The sequence below is a fragment of the Mustela putorius genome, unplaced genomic scaffold, assembly GCF_011764305.1.
Source record: "Mustela putorius furo isolate JIRA1106 unplaced genomic scaffold, ASM1176430v1.1 tig00000407_pilon_pilon_pilon, whole genome shotgun sequence".
Classification (NCBI taxonomy): domain Eukaryota; kingdom Metazoa; phylum Chordata; class Mammalia; order Carnivora; family Mustelidae; genus Mustela; species Mustela putorius.
In genome coordinates, this window is record NW_025421373.1 from 1,008,782 (window position 1) to 1,029,113 (window position 20,332).

Here is a 20,332-nt window from a genome sequence, read left to right on the forward strand (position 1 = left end):
TCTGGAGGCTCTTTCTCTATTCTGGGTGTCTGATTTGAAATTCCTCATTAATCAGTGGGTCCATTCATTTTAAGATATACCCTTGCAACTACTTAAATTCTGGAAGTTTGGTGAAAATCATGAATTCTTTGTTTCCTTAATTCTCTTAAAAAAGCAACTTCCCTCAGCCCCTAAGTCATATCCTAGGAATTTTGTTTCTTTTTTTTTTTTTTTTTAAGATTTTATTTATTTATTTGACAGAGAGAGATCACAAGCAGGCAGAGAGGCAGGCAGAGAGAGAGAGAGGAGGAAGCAGGCTCCCTGCTGAGCAGAGAGCCCGATGCGGGACTCGATCCCAGGACCCTGAGATCATGACCCGAGCCGAAGGCAGCGGCTTAACCCACTGAGCCACCCAGGCGCCCCTAGGAATTTTGTTTCTTATATTTCCAGCACTCTCACATTCTGCCATCTCTCACATTCTGCCTTCACCCATCTCAGTCCTTATAAGGGCAGAAATATCATCCTTATTATTCACTATTGTTCCTATTACTCATTTTTAAAAGGCTCACAAATCATAGATTTTCAATGACTATATGTTGCATAAATTACACATTAGGAAACTGGGGAATGTGTATCCCATATTAGGCATAACTTTTTGAAAAGATATATATTCATGTTCTCCAATATTTATGACCTAAAGTATTTGTCCTATAGTTTATAGTTATTCAAATTCTCTAAGCTTAATGGCATACTTAAAACTTGACTTAATTACATTCATTTTGATTATATTATTATAATTTGCAAAGATCCAAATGTTTTTGAATAAATGTTTCCAGATGTTGATCCTTATAGGGTGCATTTTTTATCCTCACCCTTGTCCCTTTAAATGTGTTTTGCATATGTTAGAAGTTTAACTGGTATATTTCAGGAGTATTAAAAGAGCAATATACAGTGAAATAGTAAAAAATGGTTTATAATCACCCCATAGCCCCAAATTATGTTTATTTTATTTTTTTAAATCCAGTTTCCTGTTTTTATTTTAATTTTTAATTTAAATTCTAGTTAGTTAACACATGTGGTAAAATTGGTTTCAGGTATAGAACTTAGTGGTTCCCAAATTACATTTAAATGAAAACTATAACACTAGAAAATACAATGTCCCTAAACTCTCCTCTATGGTTTTACTGGAAAAATGGAATACCTGACTGAGGTATTTTTAAACAAGAAGAATGATACCCTTCAACATATATTTATTCAGTACTCAAGTCAATTCTTATATGAAAATATAAATCCATTCTTGTTTTTCCATGTTTTAGAATGAAGACTTCCACATTATATTGGAAAGGTTATCATAATCTTCCAAATTTCTCCTGACTTAGTGCATGAGTTTTGTTCAGCCACTTTTAAAAAGTTAACTAAATCTCTTGTCAAGTAGAAATCTCAGAGTCTTGATAAAGTGAGCTTACAAAAAAACAAAGAACATTCTAAACATATGTTGAGCCAACTATTCCACTCTCACTAAACCAAAAGTCTTTATTTTCTATATTAACTGTGGCATATAATATTTTAATGATTTTTATAAAATTGAAGAATTCTATTTCTTACAGCATGTAATAATGACCTTAACAGCCATAAGTAAAGTTTTCAAACAGAACTCTCTTTTAAAAAATTCAATTGATACCACAGTTACAGATAGCTATCTGAAGTAATATATCAAGAAACATGATAAATAGCAATACATTATATTGAGGAAGTTGTCTTATGGTCTGTCACAGAGGTCATTCTTTACTTCCTCTGATTTAATATCCTGTTTAGCATTTTAATTAAGAATTTTAGAAGAGCAAGTAAATGGAATATTAATAAGGTTCTCATATGATACAAAATAGAAAGGTGTTACAAACTATATAAAAAACAAAGAAATAATATAAACAGACATGATGAGGTTAGTAGCAGGGATAGTATAGAACAAAATGAAATACATTTATAGAAAAGATGAGTTAATGTGTAATTTACAATTGGACATGCTAACTTTTCAAAAAAGAAAAAAAGTTTAGATGAAGAACAGGAACAAAGGGAAAAAAAGGTGCATGGGAAATGCTTGGACATATTGTAATACTGTAGCTTACACAAAGATGTTACTTGGATTCAATTACAGAAATTAAGATCTAAAGCAGTGAATGCAATACTAAGTCCAACCCAACGTTTGCAAGATACAAGTTAAGATCCACATATATTTGTTAAAAAATTAAAATATATGAACAAGATAAGACACTAAATAGTGTTTAATTCCCCTACTTTGAAAATTTATCTTTATAGTCACTTTAAAAGTCAGGTATAAACTTCTAATTCTCACTTTTAAGAATTGTCTTGGAACATGATGGTATGAGGAAGGCTAGCAGCCTAAGCCCTGCAGCCTCTAGTACTATACTGAACAAAAAGGGGCGTTGAGCTCACCTTTGTGGAGATCCCCACCCACATATTCTAGCACTTTACAAATTAGCAGCTGCATGACCTTTTCTCAGGCCTAGGGATGAACCTAGTAATATGTAACATGTTCCTCCCTCAGGACAACATATCTTTGGACAAAGTCAAAATGACTCCAGTCGTTCATCAGCTCAGTGTAGTGGTAAGAAGTCCAATGTCCTGAGAACCAGACCATAGTCTACAGAAGTGACATAAGATCAGGTGTATAAGAACTCTAGGTTCATAAATGCCTTAACTAATGGTAAGAGATAGGAAAGGGCCTAAGAGATAAGGAAAGGGCCAGAATATTATTCTACATTAGGGCCAAGCAAATTATTTCTCTTTCCAGCATTTGAAAATTGTACTGTGTGATACAATAAAATACATAAAAGACACCATTATTGCAGCATTAAACTACTCAGTTATTAAAAGCAAGATATTAAGAATTATAGAATGACAGATTCTGTAGGACCACCTATCTATAATGCAATGGCAGGAACACATATCTTTAATGGATTACAATTGAGAAAGCTGAAAATCTGTGGTTCTAATTTAATAGCCCATAGTCACAGTGTCTTAGCTAGGCTTCCTGGAAGCAGAGCCTAACATGGGGATTTAGGTGCACATGCTTTGTTGAAGAAATTCTGTAATAATTTTAGGAGAAAGGGAATGAAATAAGCAGAATTGGGTAGTTTAAATTAATCAAGAATGAGATTCAGCTGGAAATTCTTCAAGATGTCTTAAATCAGACATGAGATTTTCCAGAGCGTGAATGGTCCCACAAATTGGTTTCAGCTTAAGGAGACATGATGGCCTTAGGAATCTCTGTCAGCCAATGACTGACTGTTGATTGCCCCTTGCAGAGAGCATTACCTATATTTAGACAACAGTAAACCTTTGAAAGAAGAGGAAGCTATGAACCATTAAAAGCTAACTTTTGAGGCAGCTGGGATACACTGTCCTAGAAAAATGTATCCAAATGGGACACATGTAGTCTCCACCGTGGTCTACTCACTGTACTATTCAGGCCTGTTTAATTCTCATATTTGATTCATTCCATCTAGGCTAATGGTTGGATCATAATTTCTAGGAAAATTTACAGCAGAAGGATGAGTGCAGTGAATGGTGGCCCAGTGATACAGGTGGTCTAAAGATGTAAGAGAATAAGTGATAATCATCTACTTCTTTTTTTACCCAGTCAAGGCTCCTGCTACCCTTAATCCAGTACTTCTCTGGGGCTATGTGGTTTTCCGGTTGGGACTCTGATCCTTAAGGGTTCTGAGACCTAGTTATTGGATATTTATCACATTGCATCTCTTTACTGACCCATTTACAGTTGAAACTACACAGGAATACCAAAAATAACCAGAGGATCTCCTGATTGCCAAGTACACTTTGATTTTCCCTTCCTATGGGACACAGCTCTCATGATGATCAGAGTTAATTGCCTTTACTAGTATGGTGACTTCCTTCTGCACCTAATGATCAACTGCTTCAAAGAGCCCAAAGTCACCAGGCAGAAGTTATAACTTGAAGTCTAGTGATAGTTGTAGTGTAACATCTTGCGGAAGCAATCTACTGTAGACTAGAACAGGGAAGCAAAGATTCTTCCATTGGTAACTGGGATTGATAGTAAATGAGACCACTGCTGTTTCTGTTCCTTAATTTCCAGACTCATGTAATCCATCTGTTGGAAACAAAGCACTATGTTATAGCCATTGGCTTAAGGATTATTCTACATTCTGAACTAGATAGTCTCAACCTCTCAGAAATCACCTGCAAACTGCTACTTCAGCTGTTTTCTCAAGCTGTTAATGTAAGGCAATTTCAAGACAGTAAAGTTCTGTGGCTGAATAATGGTCATGACCATGCTACTGTAGCACTTTTACCAAAACGTGTCCTTAGTTTTGGGATATGTTATGTATAGGATATCTCACATGGGTAGATCAGATACATTCCAAGTCTTTAAATAGTGGGGCTGGCTGAGCCACAGCATAGAAGGAAAACTAAGCCATTTCTAGAATATGTGACAGTTCCATTCAGGATGAATCATTACCTTTCCAGATTCTAAAGAGTTTATTACCCAAAATGTCAACAAATTACTAATTTTCTCTGACTTGAGAGATTGTGCTGTATTGTGGACTCATCATTATTCTGTTACTGACAGACCAAATATGCAGTAGTAGGAAGAGCTAGATCACTCTGGTGTGAAAGATCCCAAGCTGCCGGACCACACATAACCTCCACCTACACTACCATAACTATTTCTTGATAATCTGAGCACTGAAATGCCCAAACACAAAGGCTGGATGACATTTAATAGCATTTAATTGAATAAGGTATCCTATGCACTTGGTAGTTTACTACCTTTTCTGAAATAGATACCCTCTGATGGGCATTATCTTGCAAGGCAAATATTCATAGACTAAGTTATGTCTTATAGGTCCTTCCATATGTCTGTTATGTATCTTTACCTCATGTCAATTCTCTTTCTACACAAAGTGGATGATCAGGTACACTGTCCAAACTCTGACTACTGCACTGCTCACTGCTGTCTTTCAGGAACAAGCCTGTTTAGGACTACAGGGCATAAGTAGTCTGTGATGTGCACATACCTTCCAAAGCTAACCCATCGTAATAACCTTGACATTTTCCTTTCTCCATCAGCTAATATAGAAAATGCCAATACGGTCATAGATGTCATTTGACAAAAAAGCATCAGTACAATTGTGGAAGATGATATCGGATCTTGTTCATTTGTTTTCAGCTTACATGGGGTCTCTGGACCCCCTAAGCCCAGTTTTAGATTGACCACTTCTACAATGAATGCCTTCTGGGCTCACCTGAACTTAGACTTGGTTGTCAGTCCTGGCTGGGTGGTAAATTAATGTAAAATTTCTAGGAGGGACTAGTGAGAGGTACTTTTCAAAAGGATTAGTGTGCAAGTCTCCTGCTAGGTCTTTTTATTGATTTTACCAATTTCACTTCTTAGCGCAGATGCCTCTAACACCATGGGATTAATTTATTCACAAGACTCAAGTGGCAAGGCTGCTTGCACTATGGTGTTCACCTGCAGCAGAGACCTTAATGCTCAGAGCCACATTCAAAATAATCAAGTTTCCATGCAACTTGATAAATGGATCATTAGTTTCAGAGCTTCCTTCCAAGCATTAAATATACGGTCTGTAAACCTCAAAAAAGTCTACCATGTGGTGCGTTTTATTCAAAGTAGTAGGAAGTACAAATTGTCCTATCTTGGGTTTAACTTTGCAAGGGATATCTCAATGTGCCACAAAAATATTAAAACCCCTAAAGTTATGACATCTGTGTCAGACCCGTTGGTATTTTTATGGTTAATATTATACCAAACCTCCAACACTTGGATATTCTGCAGAACATCACATTGTTCCTCTATATTGGTAACATAATGTATTTAAACTTGATTAGAGGAAGTGGAAAGTATTTCAGATGCTTTGGTAAGAAACACACATGCAGACACATACACACACACACATCAGCATAATCCCCTGGACAAGACAGCTCTTAGTTAATTAATTCAGTAGGAATTTTTAGTAACTTTTTTGGTGAAGGGTGCAACTCTGAGATTTCATTAGCTATCAGTCACAACAAGCAGCTGGAGGATGGGCGTACTGGGCCGATAAAGAGGAAGTACAGTGTCAATAGTATGTACTTTTCATGGGTAAATAATTAGGGATCCTGAGCTGGGCTCTAATTATTCTTTCTCAAACCATTACTCTACTGTATTATGTATGTGATGTGTGTTTATGTGTCTGTCTTCTGAGCATGTATTAAAGATTTTGTCCATTTTTTGTTCATTTCATGTACCAATAACATTAAACAAGAGTGACCTAGGAGAAAAAAGGCATGGTTTTATTTTTTATAAGTTTACTTTTTCTCTCTTTATGTAAAAGACATCTGGGGGATGTCTGACAGGGCTGACGTGGTATCTATCTGGAACCAGGCTTCCTTGGCATATTAAGCTACAAAATGGTGTATATCTATTGAGTTTGATCTTCCTTTTAGAACTTTTATGTAAGTCCTTCCCACAACTTCTTCATGTGATGTCAGAACTCTGTTCCCTGCTCACTCTACCTTGAAAAATTCTGGGAGAGAGAAAAAAAAAATATATATATATATACACACACACACACAATTTTTATATTATATATATTTTATATAGTATATTATTATATTACATAATTATATATAATAATATATATCAAATTTAGATATATTTATATATAAATATATGTGTGCATGTGTGTGTGTGTCTGTGTGTATATATATATGTATACATGTATATATAAAATTAAGTCTGTACATTTCCACAGCCAGCAGATGTAGAAAGAAGTCAACAGTAAAAGGAGATTGATTTAGGCAAACAATTAGCGATCATTTAAAAGCTCATGTGTATATATGTGATTGCATTGTTCAAAGGCAAATATTTTATATATATATATGTATATATACAAACAAAAAATACAAAAAACACTAAAGTTTTTTATAGAAACTGACATTTTCCAGTTTTCTGTGATTTTAAACAATTTTCTTAAAATGAGATTGCCACTGTTGCTATAGATTTAACAACCATAGACGTTTATTGTTTATTGTTTCACTTTTAAAAGATAAGAGTTATTTTATAATCATGCCCTCAACTTCAGCATTCTCTTCTGTTTTGTTATTCACTCCTCTTAGCTCTTCTGTTGATTCTTTTTTTAACTTTATTAGGATGTCATTGATCAATTACACTATTTATAGGCAAATATTTGGCAAGGTTTGACACATGTTTGAAATCATATGCCAGAGAAATCATCAAAATCAAAATAATAAGTCTATCCATCAGCTTCTAAAATTAACTTGTGGTCCCTTTAAACCCTCCTTCTAACCCTCATATAACTTCATATCCCCAAGCAACACTGATCTGCTTTCTGTCATCAGAGATCGTTTCCATTTTCTAAAAATTTAAATGAATAGAATCATATAGCATGTGCTTTTTTTTCTTTGCCTGGCTTCTTTCAGTACAATTATTTTGAAGTCCACCCATGATTTTTCATCGATAGTTCAGTTGTTTTCACGGCTAATAGTATCCCATTGTTGAGATGACACAATAATTTGTAATCTGTGTTTCCATTAACCTGCTGATGAACACTTGGGTTTGGGATATTACATATTGCATTACTATGTAATCTTTGTAAGGACATATGCTTTTGTTTATTTTGGATATATTTTGTCAGAATTATCCCTAAGTATAATATAAATTTTAACACTATTTTAAATGGTATTGTATTTTATTGTAATTTCTGCTTATTAATATATAGAAATATATTCTTATTTCTTTCTTTCAAGTACTAGCAGCAGCCTCCAGGATAATGTTTAAGAACTGGGGAGGGGAGACATTCTTTCCTTGATCCTGAAACCATTCAGCCTTTCACAATTATGTCCAATGTTAACACTAAGTTTTCAACACTTGCCCCTTGTATTCCAAATTTTGCTGAGAGTTTTTATCAGTAATGGATGATGAATTTTGTTAAATGATTTCTGTACTAGGCTACTGAGACAAATCTAGGCATAAAAGAGATCTATTTCAAGGAACTGGTTTATGAGGTTGTGAGGGCTGGAAAGTCCATTTTCCGTAAGGCAAGCTGGCAGCCCCGAGACTCTCTGACAGGTATTGATGCTGCCGTCCTGAGGCAGGATTTCTTTTTCTTCAAGAAAACTTTAGTTTTGCTGTTAAGGTCTTTCAACTTATTAGATGAAGACCTGGATTATCAAAGAAAATGCCCTTTATTTAAAGTCAACAGACTGTAGATGCTACCCTTACCTATAAATATCTTCAGATATACACCTATAATAGCATTTACATAAATGCCTGGTAACTGTAGTCCAACCAAATTGATACCAAAAACTGTCAAACACATTGACCAAATACATTCAAATATGGCACTTTTTCTTTTATGGTTGATCCCTAACTTGGAAATGAATGATTGTCCCATAAGGTAAAATCCAAATTCCTCAGCTTGGTTATTGAGACACAATCAAGAATTCCCTGTATACTCATACTTTGCCTTGTGCCTTTGTCCTTGGCATTCCACTTACCACAATGGCTCCATTCTATTATATAATTTATTACAAGTCCCTTAGCTCAGCATATTAGAGATTAATTTGTCCCTCCTTTTAATTGTTATAACACATACTACCCTACACCTTAGGAATGTAATATATATATATATATAATATGTAGATGTTTATATATAATATATATATAATATATATTATATATATTAAATGAATAGAATATATATTATATATAATATATATATAATATATAATAATATATATTATATATATATTACATGTTTTATATATATATATAAAACATAGATATAATCTACCAAATATACTTATGCATATTTATATCCAGTTATAATTCCTCTGCAGGGCAAGGGTGTGGCTTATACAGGTTGTATCCTCCACTTTCCATACCAAGTAAAGGCATACAGTAGATAATTTCAAAATAATTATGATATTAAAACATAATAACAAAATAATTTTGTAATTAAAACATTTATGTTATTAAAATAATGTAACTTGACAGAATGCCTTTAGCTAAAATTTTATTCTGATAAAGAAATTACCAAAATCAAAATGAACTATTTTTAATTTATTTTTATTTATTTATTTTTTAAATATTGTATTTATTTATTTAACAGAGAGAGAGACAGAGAGACCACATTGAGGCAGAGAGGCAGACAGAGAGAGGAGGAAGCAGGCTCCCCGCTGAGCAGAGAGCCCGATGTGGGGCTCAATCCCAGCACCCTGAGATCATGACCCAAGCTGAAGGCAGAGGTTTAACCCACTGAGCCACCCAGGTGCCCCAAAATGAACTATTTTTTTATATATTTTATTTATTCACCCAAGAGAGGGACAGAGTACACAAATAAGGGGAGAGTCAGAGAGGGGGAGAAGCAGGCACCCCCACTGAGCCAGCCAGGATGAGCCTGATGTGGAATTGAATCCCAGGATGCAGAGATCATGACCTGAGCCAAAGGCATACGCCCAACCACCTGAGCCACCCAAGTGCCCCTATTTTTTATTGTTTTTAAAATTTTTTATTTAAATTTGAGTTAGTTAACATATACAGCAATATTGGTTTCAGAAGTAGAATTCAGTGATTCATCTCTTACATACAACACTCCGTCCTCATCACCAGTGTCCTCTTTAATACCCAGCACCCGTCTAACCATCCCCCAGCCACCTCCTTTCATCAACCCTCAGTTTGTACACTGACCTATTTCTAAACACAATGCTCTCAAATAGAACAGAGCATTATTATTGCCTGCCTTATCTTTTCTTCTTCATGGGATCACACAGAGATGTTTTGTGTAGCTCTGCCAGTGTCCAATTGATAAGACCTAATGAAATGGACAAAACGAAAAAAAAAAAAAAAAAGAAATGGACAAATGTATTTGAATGATGCAAGAAAAGCCCAGAAATTTGCTGTACATTTATTGACCATATAAGAGCGCTTATTTCTCTGATCTCTATTCTATTCCATTAACATATGTGTCTATTACTGTGCCAGTACCATACTGTTTTACTACAGCTTTCCAGCGTATCTTGAAATCTGGAATTGTGATACTCCAGCTTTGTTCTTCTTTATCAAGATAGCTTTGGGTACTTGGGGTCTTTTGTAAGTGCATAAAAATTTCAGGATTATTTTTTCTAGTTCTGTGAAAAATACTATTGGTATTTTGATAAGGATTACTTTGCTGTATAATGGTGGGGACATTTTAACAATGTTAATTTTTCCAAACCATGAGCATGGTATGTTTTTACATTTATTTGTATTGTCTTCAATTTTTCTTATCAATGGTTCATAGTTCTCAAAGTACACATCTTTCACTCCTGGATTAAGTTTATTCCTTGTTTGTTTGCTTGTTTGTTTTGATGCAAAAAACCCTAAATATACTCCACCAAAAAATTATTAGAAGTGATAACTAAACATATGCTTTTCATACAATTGAGTAATTATGCTCCTTGATATCCACCCAAACAAGCTAAAAATTTAAGTCCATAGAAACACCTGCACATGTATGTTAATAGCAGCTTTATTCATAACTGTCAAAACTTGGAAGCAATCAAAATGTCTTTCAGTAGATGAAATTATAAATAAGCTATGGTAGATCCAGACAATGGGAAATTATTTAGCACATAAAAAAATAAAATAAATAAAAATAAAAGAGCTATCAGGTCATGAAAAGACATGGACAAATCCTAAATGCATAGTAGTAGATATAAGAGGGCACTCTGTAAAGGCTGTGTCCTGTATGATTACAACAATATGACATTCTAGAAAAGGCAAAACTATGGAGACAATAAAAAGATCAGTGGTTGCCAAGAGTTAGGGAGTGGGAGAGATGAAGAGGCAGAGCACAGAGTGAAAATACTCCATGCACTACTGTAATGATGGACACAGGCCACTGTATATTTGCCCAAATCCATAGAATGTACAATACTAAGAGTAAACCTAAAGGTAAACTATGGACTTTAGGTGATAATAATGTGTCAATGTAGGTTCATCAATTGTAAAACATGCACCATCCTGGTAAGTGATCCTGATAATGGGGGAGGCTATGCATGTGTTGGGGTAGAGGAGTACATGGGAAGTCTCTACCTTTTCTTAAATTTGGCTAGAAACCTAAAACTACTTTAAAAAATATATAGTCTTAATAAAAAAGCATTATCAAGCCTAAAGTTAAATTTATTTTTTTAAATAGTGGTAAAATATAATTATAAATATTAGAAATTGAGAAGGCAGGTATGTCTTGTATTGCAGAGAAAATTATAAAGTGAAATGTTACCCTTCTGTCTGGTTAGACTATTATATGATTTTTTTTTAAAAAATTAGATGAAAAAGTTCCCAGCAAAGTTTACTTCGGTTTTAAATATCAATTATTAGTTGATTCTATGTACTTACACATGACAGCTTCTATATATAATTAATTAAAATATGCTTATAATTTCCTGTGACAGCCAAGCTGTTACTAAAATCATGTTCATGTATATATAAATGTAGGTGTAAATCTTTTAAAATTAGGATAAGTGTTTCTTTTCAGGATATGTGATTAGTTACAAAATGAAGAAATATAAAATATAAGGATATATTTTTAGACTCAGTTTAATGTAAGAGAGAGCTTCTCTATACTAATAAACTTTAACATAAAAATTAAAAGTTTATGCCTATGAAAACTTTTTTACCAAGCTCTTCAAATAGAAATAACTAATTAATGAACATTTTAAGTAAAGTTTTACTGAAAAAATACTTTTTCAGCTGATACATAAGGAGAATCAATTAACAGCAGACATGTATATCATTATAACAATTGTAATAATATTTTATTTTTTGATGGCATTGCTTATAGGTCACATTTTAACTTAAATGATCTTGCTTTCAAACGCTGATCATTCCAACTTTCATTAATGATTGTAAAACTCATTTATAGCAGAAATTATCTTTATAGAATATCAAATAATGAAAAATAATGCAGAATTTATGCTTTTACTTCAAAAATTAATTTGAATAATCAATGAATTGCATAAATTGAAATAAATTAAAATATTATATATACATAACCATATGTTTTTCACACTTCAAAAAAATAAAAAATATTTAAACACAAACTACTTCAAAATTCTAAACTCACATAGTATTAAATTAAAAAGAAGATGGATCTTTCATTTTCGTTAAGTTTTACTTTTGGTGTAGTTCTTGTTCGTCTTTATTCAGTTACTTAAAAAAAAAGATATATACATATATATTTACATTTATACATTATCTATCAGCTATCTATCTGATTAAGGTTTTACAATGATAAAAAACACTTAAAATGAGAGCTAACCACTTAACAAAACTTTAAGTGTACAAGCATTATCACTGGCTATAGGTACAGTGCCATACAGCAGATCTCTAGAGCTTATTTATGTTTCTTAATTGAAAAATCTATACACATTGAGTAATAATTTCCCATTTTCTCCTCCCTCCCCCTGTCCCAGACTCTGGTAACCTTCAATTCAGTCTTTAATTTTATGAATTTGATTTTTTCAGATACCTCATGTAAGTGGAATTACGCAGTACAAGCCTCTGTCTGGCCTACTTCACTTAGCATTATATTCTCAGGGATGTTTGGTCTTTATTTTTAAAGAATCTTACCTTAAATTATACATCTATACATATTTGCTATTTGAAGTTAATTGTGTAAAAGGTTACTATTTTAAGTAATAAATAAAATAAAATAAATATAATATATAAAAATAATGAGAGTGTGACTATGTGTTTTTGAAGGAAATAGTCCTGTACTTTGGATGTTTAAAATTATTTGGAAGACAGTGAAATAGATATGATCAGAGAAACAAAATTATTTTTATCTGCAATAGCTATTGGTGTCTGTTTTATTTTGTTTGGATTTTTAGAGGAAAGTGCAAGAGTACCACAAACTTTGAAGAAATTAATAATTGTCAAAAACTTTGCATTTAGGATTCTTAATTTGTATCTTGCTTCTTTTTCACTTAAGCTTTTAACTTTTGTAAGGTACTTAGTTTCTCAGTGTCTGCTTTTCCCTTCTTCTAAAATAAAACTAATTACATATTTATTAACAGCAATCAGGATTGTTGTAAAAATCGCACAAAACCATGCACGTATGTAGAACTCTCACGTAAATATAGATTTATTAAAAACTTTTTATTTAACTGAATTCCTGGTTTCTATTCATTTATAATAACTGACTTAGGAAAGAGGAATGTGGACTCCATGGATTTTTCAATAAAACAGTAAAATAAAGTAAAAGAATGAATGGGTGGGAAAGAGCTGGGCTTCGATGATAGAAAGATACACAGAGTAAAAAGAAAGAAAAGAGCTTTAAGACAATTTTGCAGGCAATGATTCTCATCCTATAAATCTTTATTTCTCTATATGACTTGAAAAGAATTCTCCTACATGCCCTTGTTGCCCCCATTTCTGTTCAAACCCATTTTCCCTACAGCCACTGCTTTCCCTGAGATTCCTCCTGCCACCTTTCTGGGAAAGAAGTATTGATTGAGTGATAAAGCAAATTCAGTTACATGGCTGTAGTGATCTCATTTCACAAAAGAGTCTGGAGACAGGAATGTATCCTCAGAGTAAACTTCAGATCACCTAAGAATTTTGAAATCCTGAAATGCCAACCAAAAGAACATTTCCAGGGGAAAGGAAGAGCTAAAAAGGGTAGGAGTCAGAATAATGTCAGAAGCCAGAAAAAAAAAAAAAAAATACTCAGCCCTGAGAGACAGACTGGATGAAGAGGAAGAGTAACTAGTGTTTTTAAACTTCTTCCGCATGTTTCCAGTGTTAGGAACAAGGCATGCTATAGGATTCAAGATATTTATAAAAGTGAAACCATGACACGATTTGTTTATCCTTTTCCTCTTCCATCCTTATCTTTGTCTTAGGTCAAGCCCTTCAGAGAATTCATTTCTAAAATCTTCTTGGCAATAAGTATAATGCCTTAAACACGAAGATTTTTAATTTAATTTTTATTTAAATTTGAGTTGGTTAACATACAGAGCAATATTTGTTTCAGGAGTAGAATTCAGGGATGCATCACTTACATACACACCCAGTGTTTATCACAAGTGTCCACCTTAATACCATCAGGCATCCCGCCCATCCTCCTTCACCGCCCTCCCTCCATCACCCATCAGTTTGTTCTCTGTTATTAAGAGTCTCTTATGGTTTCTTTCCCTCTTTCTCCTTTTTTCTTTTTTTTCCTCCTTCCTCTATGTTCGTATTTTTTTTTCTTAAATTCCACATGTGAAGGAAATCATACAGTTTTTGTCATTCTGACTGATGTATTTCATTTAGCAGAATTCACTCTAGTTCCAGTCATGTAATTGCAAATGATAAGATTTCATTGTTTTTGATGGCTCAGTAATATTCCATTGCATATATACCACTTCTTTATCTATCATCAGTTCATGGACACTTGGGCTCTTTCCTCATTTTGGCTATTGTTGATAATGCTGCTATAAATACTGGGGTGCATGTACCTCTCCAAATCTTTATTTATTTTTTTTTAAAGATTTTATTTATTTATTCGACAGAGAGAGATCACAAGTAGGCAGAGAGGAAGGCAGAGAGAGAGGAGGAAGCAAGCTCCCTGCTGAGCAGAGAGCCCGATGCGGGACTCGATCCCAGGACCCTGAGATCATGACCTGAGCCGAAGGCAGCGGCTTAACCCACTGAGCCACCCAGGCGCCCCAAATCTTTATTTTTGTATCCTTTGTATACCTAGCAGAGAAATTGCTGGATTATAGGGTGGTTTTATTTTTAACTTTTTGAGGAACCTCCATACTGTTCTCCAGAGTGTTCTCCAGAGTAGCTGTACAAGTAGGCATCCCCACCAACAGTGTAAGAGGGTTCCCCTTTCTCCATATCCTCAGAAACCCCTGTCATTTCTGGGGTTGTTAATTTCTGACATGTGTGAGGTTTTATCTCATCATGGCTTTGATTAGTATTTCCCTGATGATGACTTATATTGAGCATTTTTTTTTTTTTTTAGAAGTCGACACAAAAATCTTTGTCTTAACGTTAAAAGAAAGAATCACATGTTCATCCTGACGGCTTTCCCAGGCTTGGCCACCCAATAAGTTACACGCACACGAAGTGAGGGATCAGTTCCTTGGTTTCTTTTTCTGCTGCTTTGTTATTGGTGTATAGAAATGCAACAGATTTCTATATGTTAATTTTATATCTTGTGACTTTGCTGAATTGATTTATCAGTTCTAGAAGTTTTTTGGTGGAGTCTTTCAAGTTTTCAACATAGAGTATCATGTCATTTGTAAATAGAGTTTGACTTCTTCCTTGCCAATCTGGATGTCTTTTATAACTTTTTGTTGTCTGATTGCTGAGGGTAAGACTGACAGTACTATATTAAATAGTAAGGGTGAGAGTGGACAACCTTGTTTTGTTCCTGACTGTAGGGGAAAGGCTCTCAGTTCTTCCCCATTGAGGATGGTATTAGCTGTGAGTCTTTTGCATATGGCCTTTATGATATTGAGATATGTTTCATCAATCCCTACTATATTGAGGGTTTTTATCAAGAATGGATGCTATACTTTGTCAAATGCTTTTTCCGCATCTGTTGGGAGGATCATATACTTTTTATTCTTTCTTTTATTAATGCAGTGTATCACACTGATTGATTTGCAAATATTGAACCACCACAGTAATAAATCCCACTTGATCATGGTGAATAATTCTTTTAATGCACTGTTGAATTCAATTTGTTAGTATCTTGAGAATTTTTACATCCATGTTCACCAGGGATATTGGCCTATAATTCTCCTTTTTAGTGAAGTCTTCCTCTGGTTTTAGAATCAAGATAATGCTGGCCTGGTAGGATGAGTTTGGAAGTTATTCTTCCATTTCTATTTTTTGGAGCAATTTGAGAAAAAATAGGTATAAACTCTTCTTTAAATGTCTGGTGGAATGCCCCTGGGAAGCCATCTGGCCCTGGACTTCTGTTTGTAGGGAAATTTTTGAACTGATAAGAACAGATACTACACTTGATCTTAGCCAAAAGGCCAAGAAGCGATTGTTGGGAGATTTTTGATTACTGATTAAATTTCTATTCTGGTTATGTATCTGTTCAAATTTTCTATTTCTTCCTGTTTCAGTTTTGATAGTTTGTATGTTTCTAGGAATTTTTTTTTTAATTTTCCAGATTGTCCAGTTTGTTGGCATATAATATTTCACAAGATTCTTTCATAATTATATGTATTTCTACGGTGTTAGTTGTGATCATTCCTTTTCCATTTGTGGCTTTATTTATTTGGGTCTTTTCTTTTTTTGATAAGTCTGACTAGGGGTTTATCAATTTTATCAATTCTTTCAAAGAACCACTCTTAACTTCATTGATCTGTTCTACTGTTTTGTTTTGCTTTGTATATCTTATTTATTTTTGCTTTAATCTTTATTATTTCCCTTCTTCTGTCGGTTTTAAGCTTTTTTGCTCCTCCTTTCTTAACTCCATTAGGTGTATAGTTAGTTGTATATTTGAGACTTTTCTTGCTTCTTGCAAGGAAGAAGCAGGCCTGTATCACAATATACTGCCCTTTTAGGACTGCTTTTGCTGCATTCCAAAGTTTTTGACTTTCATGTTTTCATTTTCGTTGGCTTCCATGACTTTTTAATTTTGTCTTTAATGTCCTGGTTAATTGATTCAGTCTTTAGTAGGATATTCTTTAACTTCCATGTATTTGTGGACTTTCCAAATTTTTTCTGTGGTTGACTTCAGGTCTCATAGTATTGTGGTCTGAAAATATGCAATGGTATTATCTCAGTCTTTTTGTACTACATGAGGACTGATTTGTGACCCAGTATGTGATCTCTTCTGGAGAATATCCCATGTGCAGTCAACAAGAATGTGCATTCTGCTACTTAGAAATGAAATGTTCTCAAAATATCTGTTAATTCCCTTTGATCCAATGTGTCATTCAAATCCACTGTTTCCTTGTTGCTTAGAATATCCTTCCATTACTGTAAGTAGGATGTTAAAATCCCCTACTATTTTGTATTATTATCAGTGAGATTCTTTAATCTTCATCATCAATTGTTTATATATTTGGATGCTCCCAATTTGGGTGCATAAATATTTACAGTTATTAGATCTTCTTGATGGGTAGATCCCTTAATTATGATATAATGAGCTTCTTCATCACTTGTTACAGTCTTTGCTTTAAAATCTAGTTTGTCTGATATAATAAGTATGGCTACTCTGGCTTTCTGTTGACATCCATTAGCATGACGGATGGTTCTCCATCCCCTCATTTTCCATATGCAGGTGTCTTTAGGTCTAAAATGAGTCTCTTATAGGTAGTATATAGATGATACCTTATGTCTTTTGATTGGAGCACTTAGTCCATTCACATTCAGAATGTTTATTGAAAGACATGAATTTAGTGCCATTGTGTTGTAAAGTTGGTGTTTCTGTTGAAGTTCTCTGTTCCTTTCTATTCTTTGTTGTTTTTGGTCTTTTTTTCCCCTCACACAAAGATTCCCCCTTAATATTTCTTGTAGGATTGGTTTAGTGGTCAGGAACTTTATTATTTTTCATTTGTCTGGGAAATTATCTCTCCTCCTATTCTGAATGATAGCTTGCTAAATCAAGTATTCTTCACTGCATATTTTTTACACTCAGCCCATTTAACACATATTGCCACTTTCTTCTGGCCTGCCAAGTTTCTGTGGACACATGTGCTATGAACCCGATATGTCTACACTGTAGGTTAGGATACATTTTTCCCTTTCTGCTTTCAGGATTCTTTCTTTGTCTGCGTATTTTGTGAATTTAACTAAGATATGGATTGATGGTGGCTAGCTTTTGTTGAATTTAATGAGAGCTCTTTGCGCTTGTTGGATTTTTATGTCTGTGTCCTCCCCCAGCTTTGGGAAGCCTTTAGCTATAATTTGCTAAAACAAATCTTCTGCCCCTTTCTCACTCTTCATCTTCTGGGATTCCTAGATATGAATGTTACTATGTTTTAATAAATTTCTGAGTTCCCTAAGTATATCTTTGTGATCCATTATCTTTGATTCCCTCTTCTTTTCAGCTTCAATATTTTCCATAATTTTACCTCCTATATCACTGATTCATTCCTTTGTTTCATCCATCCTCTTTGCTATCGTGACCATTTGGGTTTACATCTTGGTTGGATAGCCTGACTAGATTTTACTCCTTTTATATCTGTAGTAAGTGATTTTCTAATGTCTTCTAAGATTTTTTCAAGCCCAGCTAGTATTCTTATAACTGTTGTTTTAAATTCTAGTTTACATATCTTACTTATATCTGTATTGATTAAGTCCCTGGCCATCATTTCTTCCTGGCCTTTCTTATGGGGTAAATTCTTATTTCATATCATTTTGGAGGGAAAAAAAAAGTAAAATAAATAAAATAAAATAGAATAGAATAAAATATCAATCAATCAATCAATGTAGATCCTAGGTGTGTTTGGTTTGCTTATTAAGAGAAGTTTAATAGAAAAAAGGGAAAAAGAAAATAAAAAGTTAAAAATAATTAAAAACAATAAAATAACTGTTTTCTGTTTCAAGAAACAAAACACAAACAAATAAACAAACCCATAGTTAGATCCTGTTTCCCCTGGAGTTGAAATTTTGCAACCCTCTATGATCAGTAGACTTGGTGTGCATAAGGGGTTTGTCCTGGTCTTCTGGGGAGGGGCCTGTGCTCTGCTTCTCAGGTGGACTTTTCCTACTGGAGATGCACCTACAGGGTACAGAGGGGTAGGTCTTGGTGTAAGTGGCTCTGGTGTCTACTTGGTGGCATTGTTTTTGTCTCACTGAGGTCAGGCTGCTCGTACGTGGTACAAATGGCTTTGCCTTGATTTTTTGTCTCCAGAAAGGGGAGCTCAAGCCCACAACTCTTCAGGAAGTCCTCAGGGATGAGCAAACAATCATCCCTCCTGTGTCCCCAGCTTCCATCAGATCCCCGCATTCACCCTGTCTTTGTCCAAGATGTTTGACTGCCAGGTAGGGCAGCACTCCTATATTTTATCCCAGGCGTGGCTGGTTTCAGAGACCCAAACTTCAGAGACCCTGATGCATGGACCCATGCTAATCTTCTGGAGGTGGGCCTTGCTGCACTGCAGCTGTTGCCAGCTTGTTCCAGAAAATGGTCCCATGACTGCACAGGGTTTCAGAGTTTAGGGAAAATCACAACACATAGATGATAACAGATTTTGCTGCCCTCAGCCCATGTTTCTGTTCCTATGCTGGTGAATGGGACAGTTCAATGGTTTCTATAGTGTCTTTTGCCTGCAGGGTGGCTGGATCACTTCCTCTAAAGGTATTCCAAACAGGGGAACCACTTCTGCCGCATGCAAACCAGGGGACCCACAGACTCTGGCTGCCCACCCCCAAGCCTGTTCCCTCCTTCTCCACCAGAGCACCACTCAGTTCACCAGGGCTGACCCTGGAGATAGTGCTGACTTCTCGAACTTCAAACTCTGCACTCCACTATTGATAAAGAGCTGGCAGTATTTAAAAATCTCTCTTTTTCCCCAGGAAATGGTTTTAGGGAACAGTTCATGTGCAGTCCCCTGAGCATGTTTTCACCCTCACTCCCACAACCTCTTTTTTTTTTCCTCTCTCATCCACTCTATAGGACCTGCAGCTCTATTCTTACCCAAATCAACTCTCCTGGATCTCCTACCTTCCATGGTTTTGTTTTTTTGTTTTGTTTTGTTCTTGTTTTTCCTGCTTGTAGATGTGCAGCATTGTTCTCTAAGAACTTTGATCTTTTGGGTGTTCAGGATGATTTGATATTTTTGTAGCTGTGTTAGAGGGAGAAGGCAAAGTTGGGGTCAACCCATCTTAATCTGCCATCTCTGCCATCTTAATCCTCCTTCCAAACATGCAGATTTAATTAAAAAGTAATTGTAGCATCTAGACTTCCTTGGATGGAGGTGATATAAGTGGATTGTAAAAAATGATTTAATGAGAGGTTAAAGACTCTGCAATTGGGGAACTACCAGAAAGGAAAAGAACCCTGGCAACAATCAAATAATCCAATTTTGGTATTTAAAACTAAGAGTAAAGACAAATGTTGCAGAAGATCCTTAATGCTGAGATAAAGGGAGAGTCCAGATCACCAAAATATCATAAACAAGATAAGTTAGATTATAAGGATAATGGTAGGGTTGGTATTGATTTATAGATTGAGTGCTGGGAATAAAAAGACAATGACCAACAGTTGATAAGGCAAAAAAAAAAAAAAAAAAAGAACAAAAAAGTTAAAATAAAGAAGAAAATCAACGA

The 20,332-nt window shown here is 34.6% G+C and overlaps 1 non-coding gene across 1 annotated transcript; it reads right to left on the reverse strand.

Annotated features, from left to right (window-relative positions):
- Window positions 1–15,897: 15,897 nt before the first annotated feature.
- LOC123391956 lies at window positions 15,898–16,092 on the reverse strand. The gene has a single exon (XR_006606639.1). It is a non-coding gene; the product is annotated as a U2 spliceosomal RNA (small nuclear RNA).
- Window positions 16,093–20,332: the final 4,240 nt, after the last annotated feature.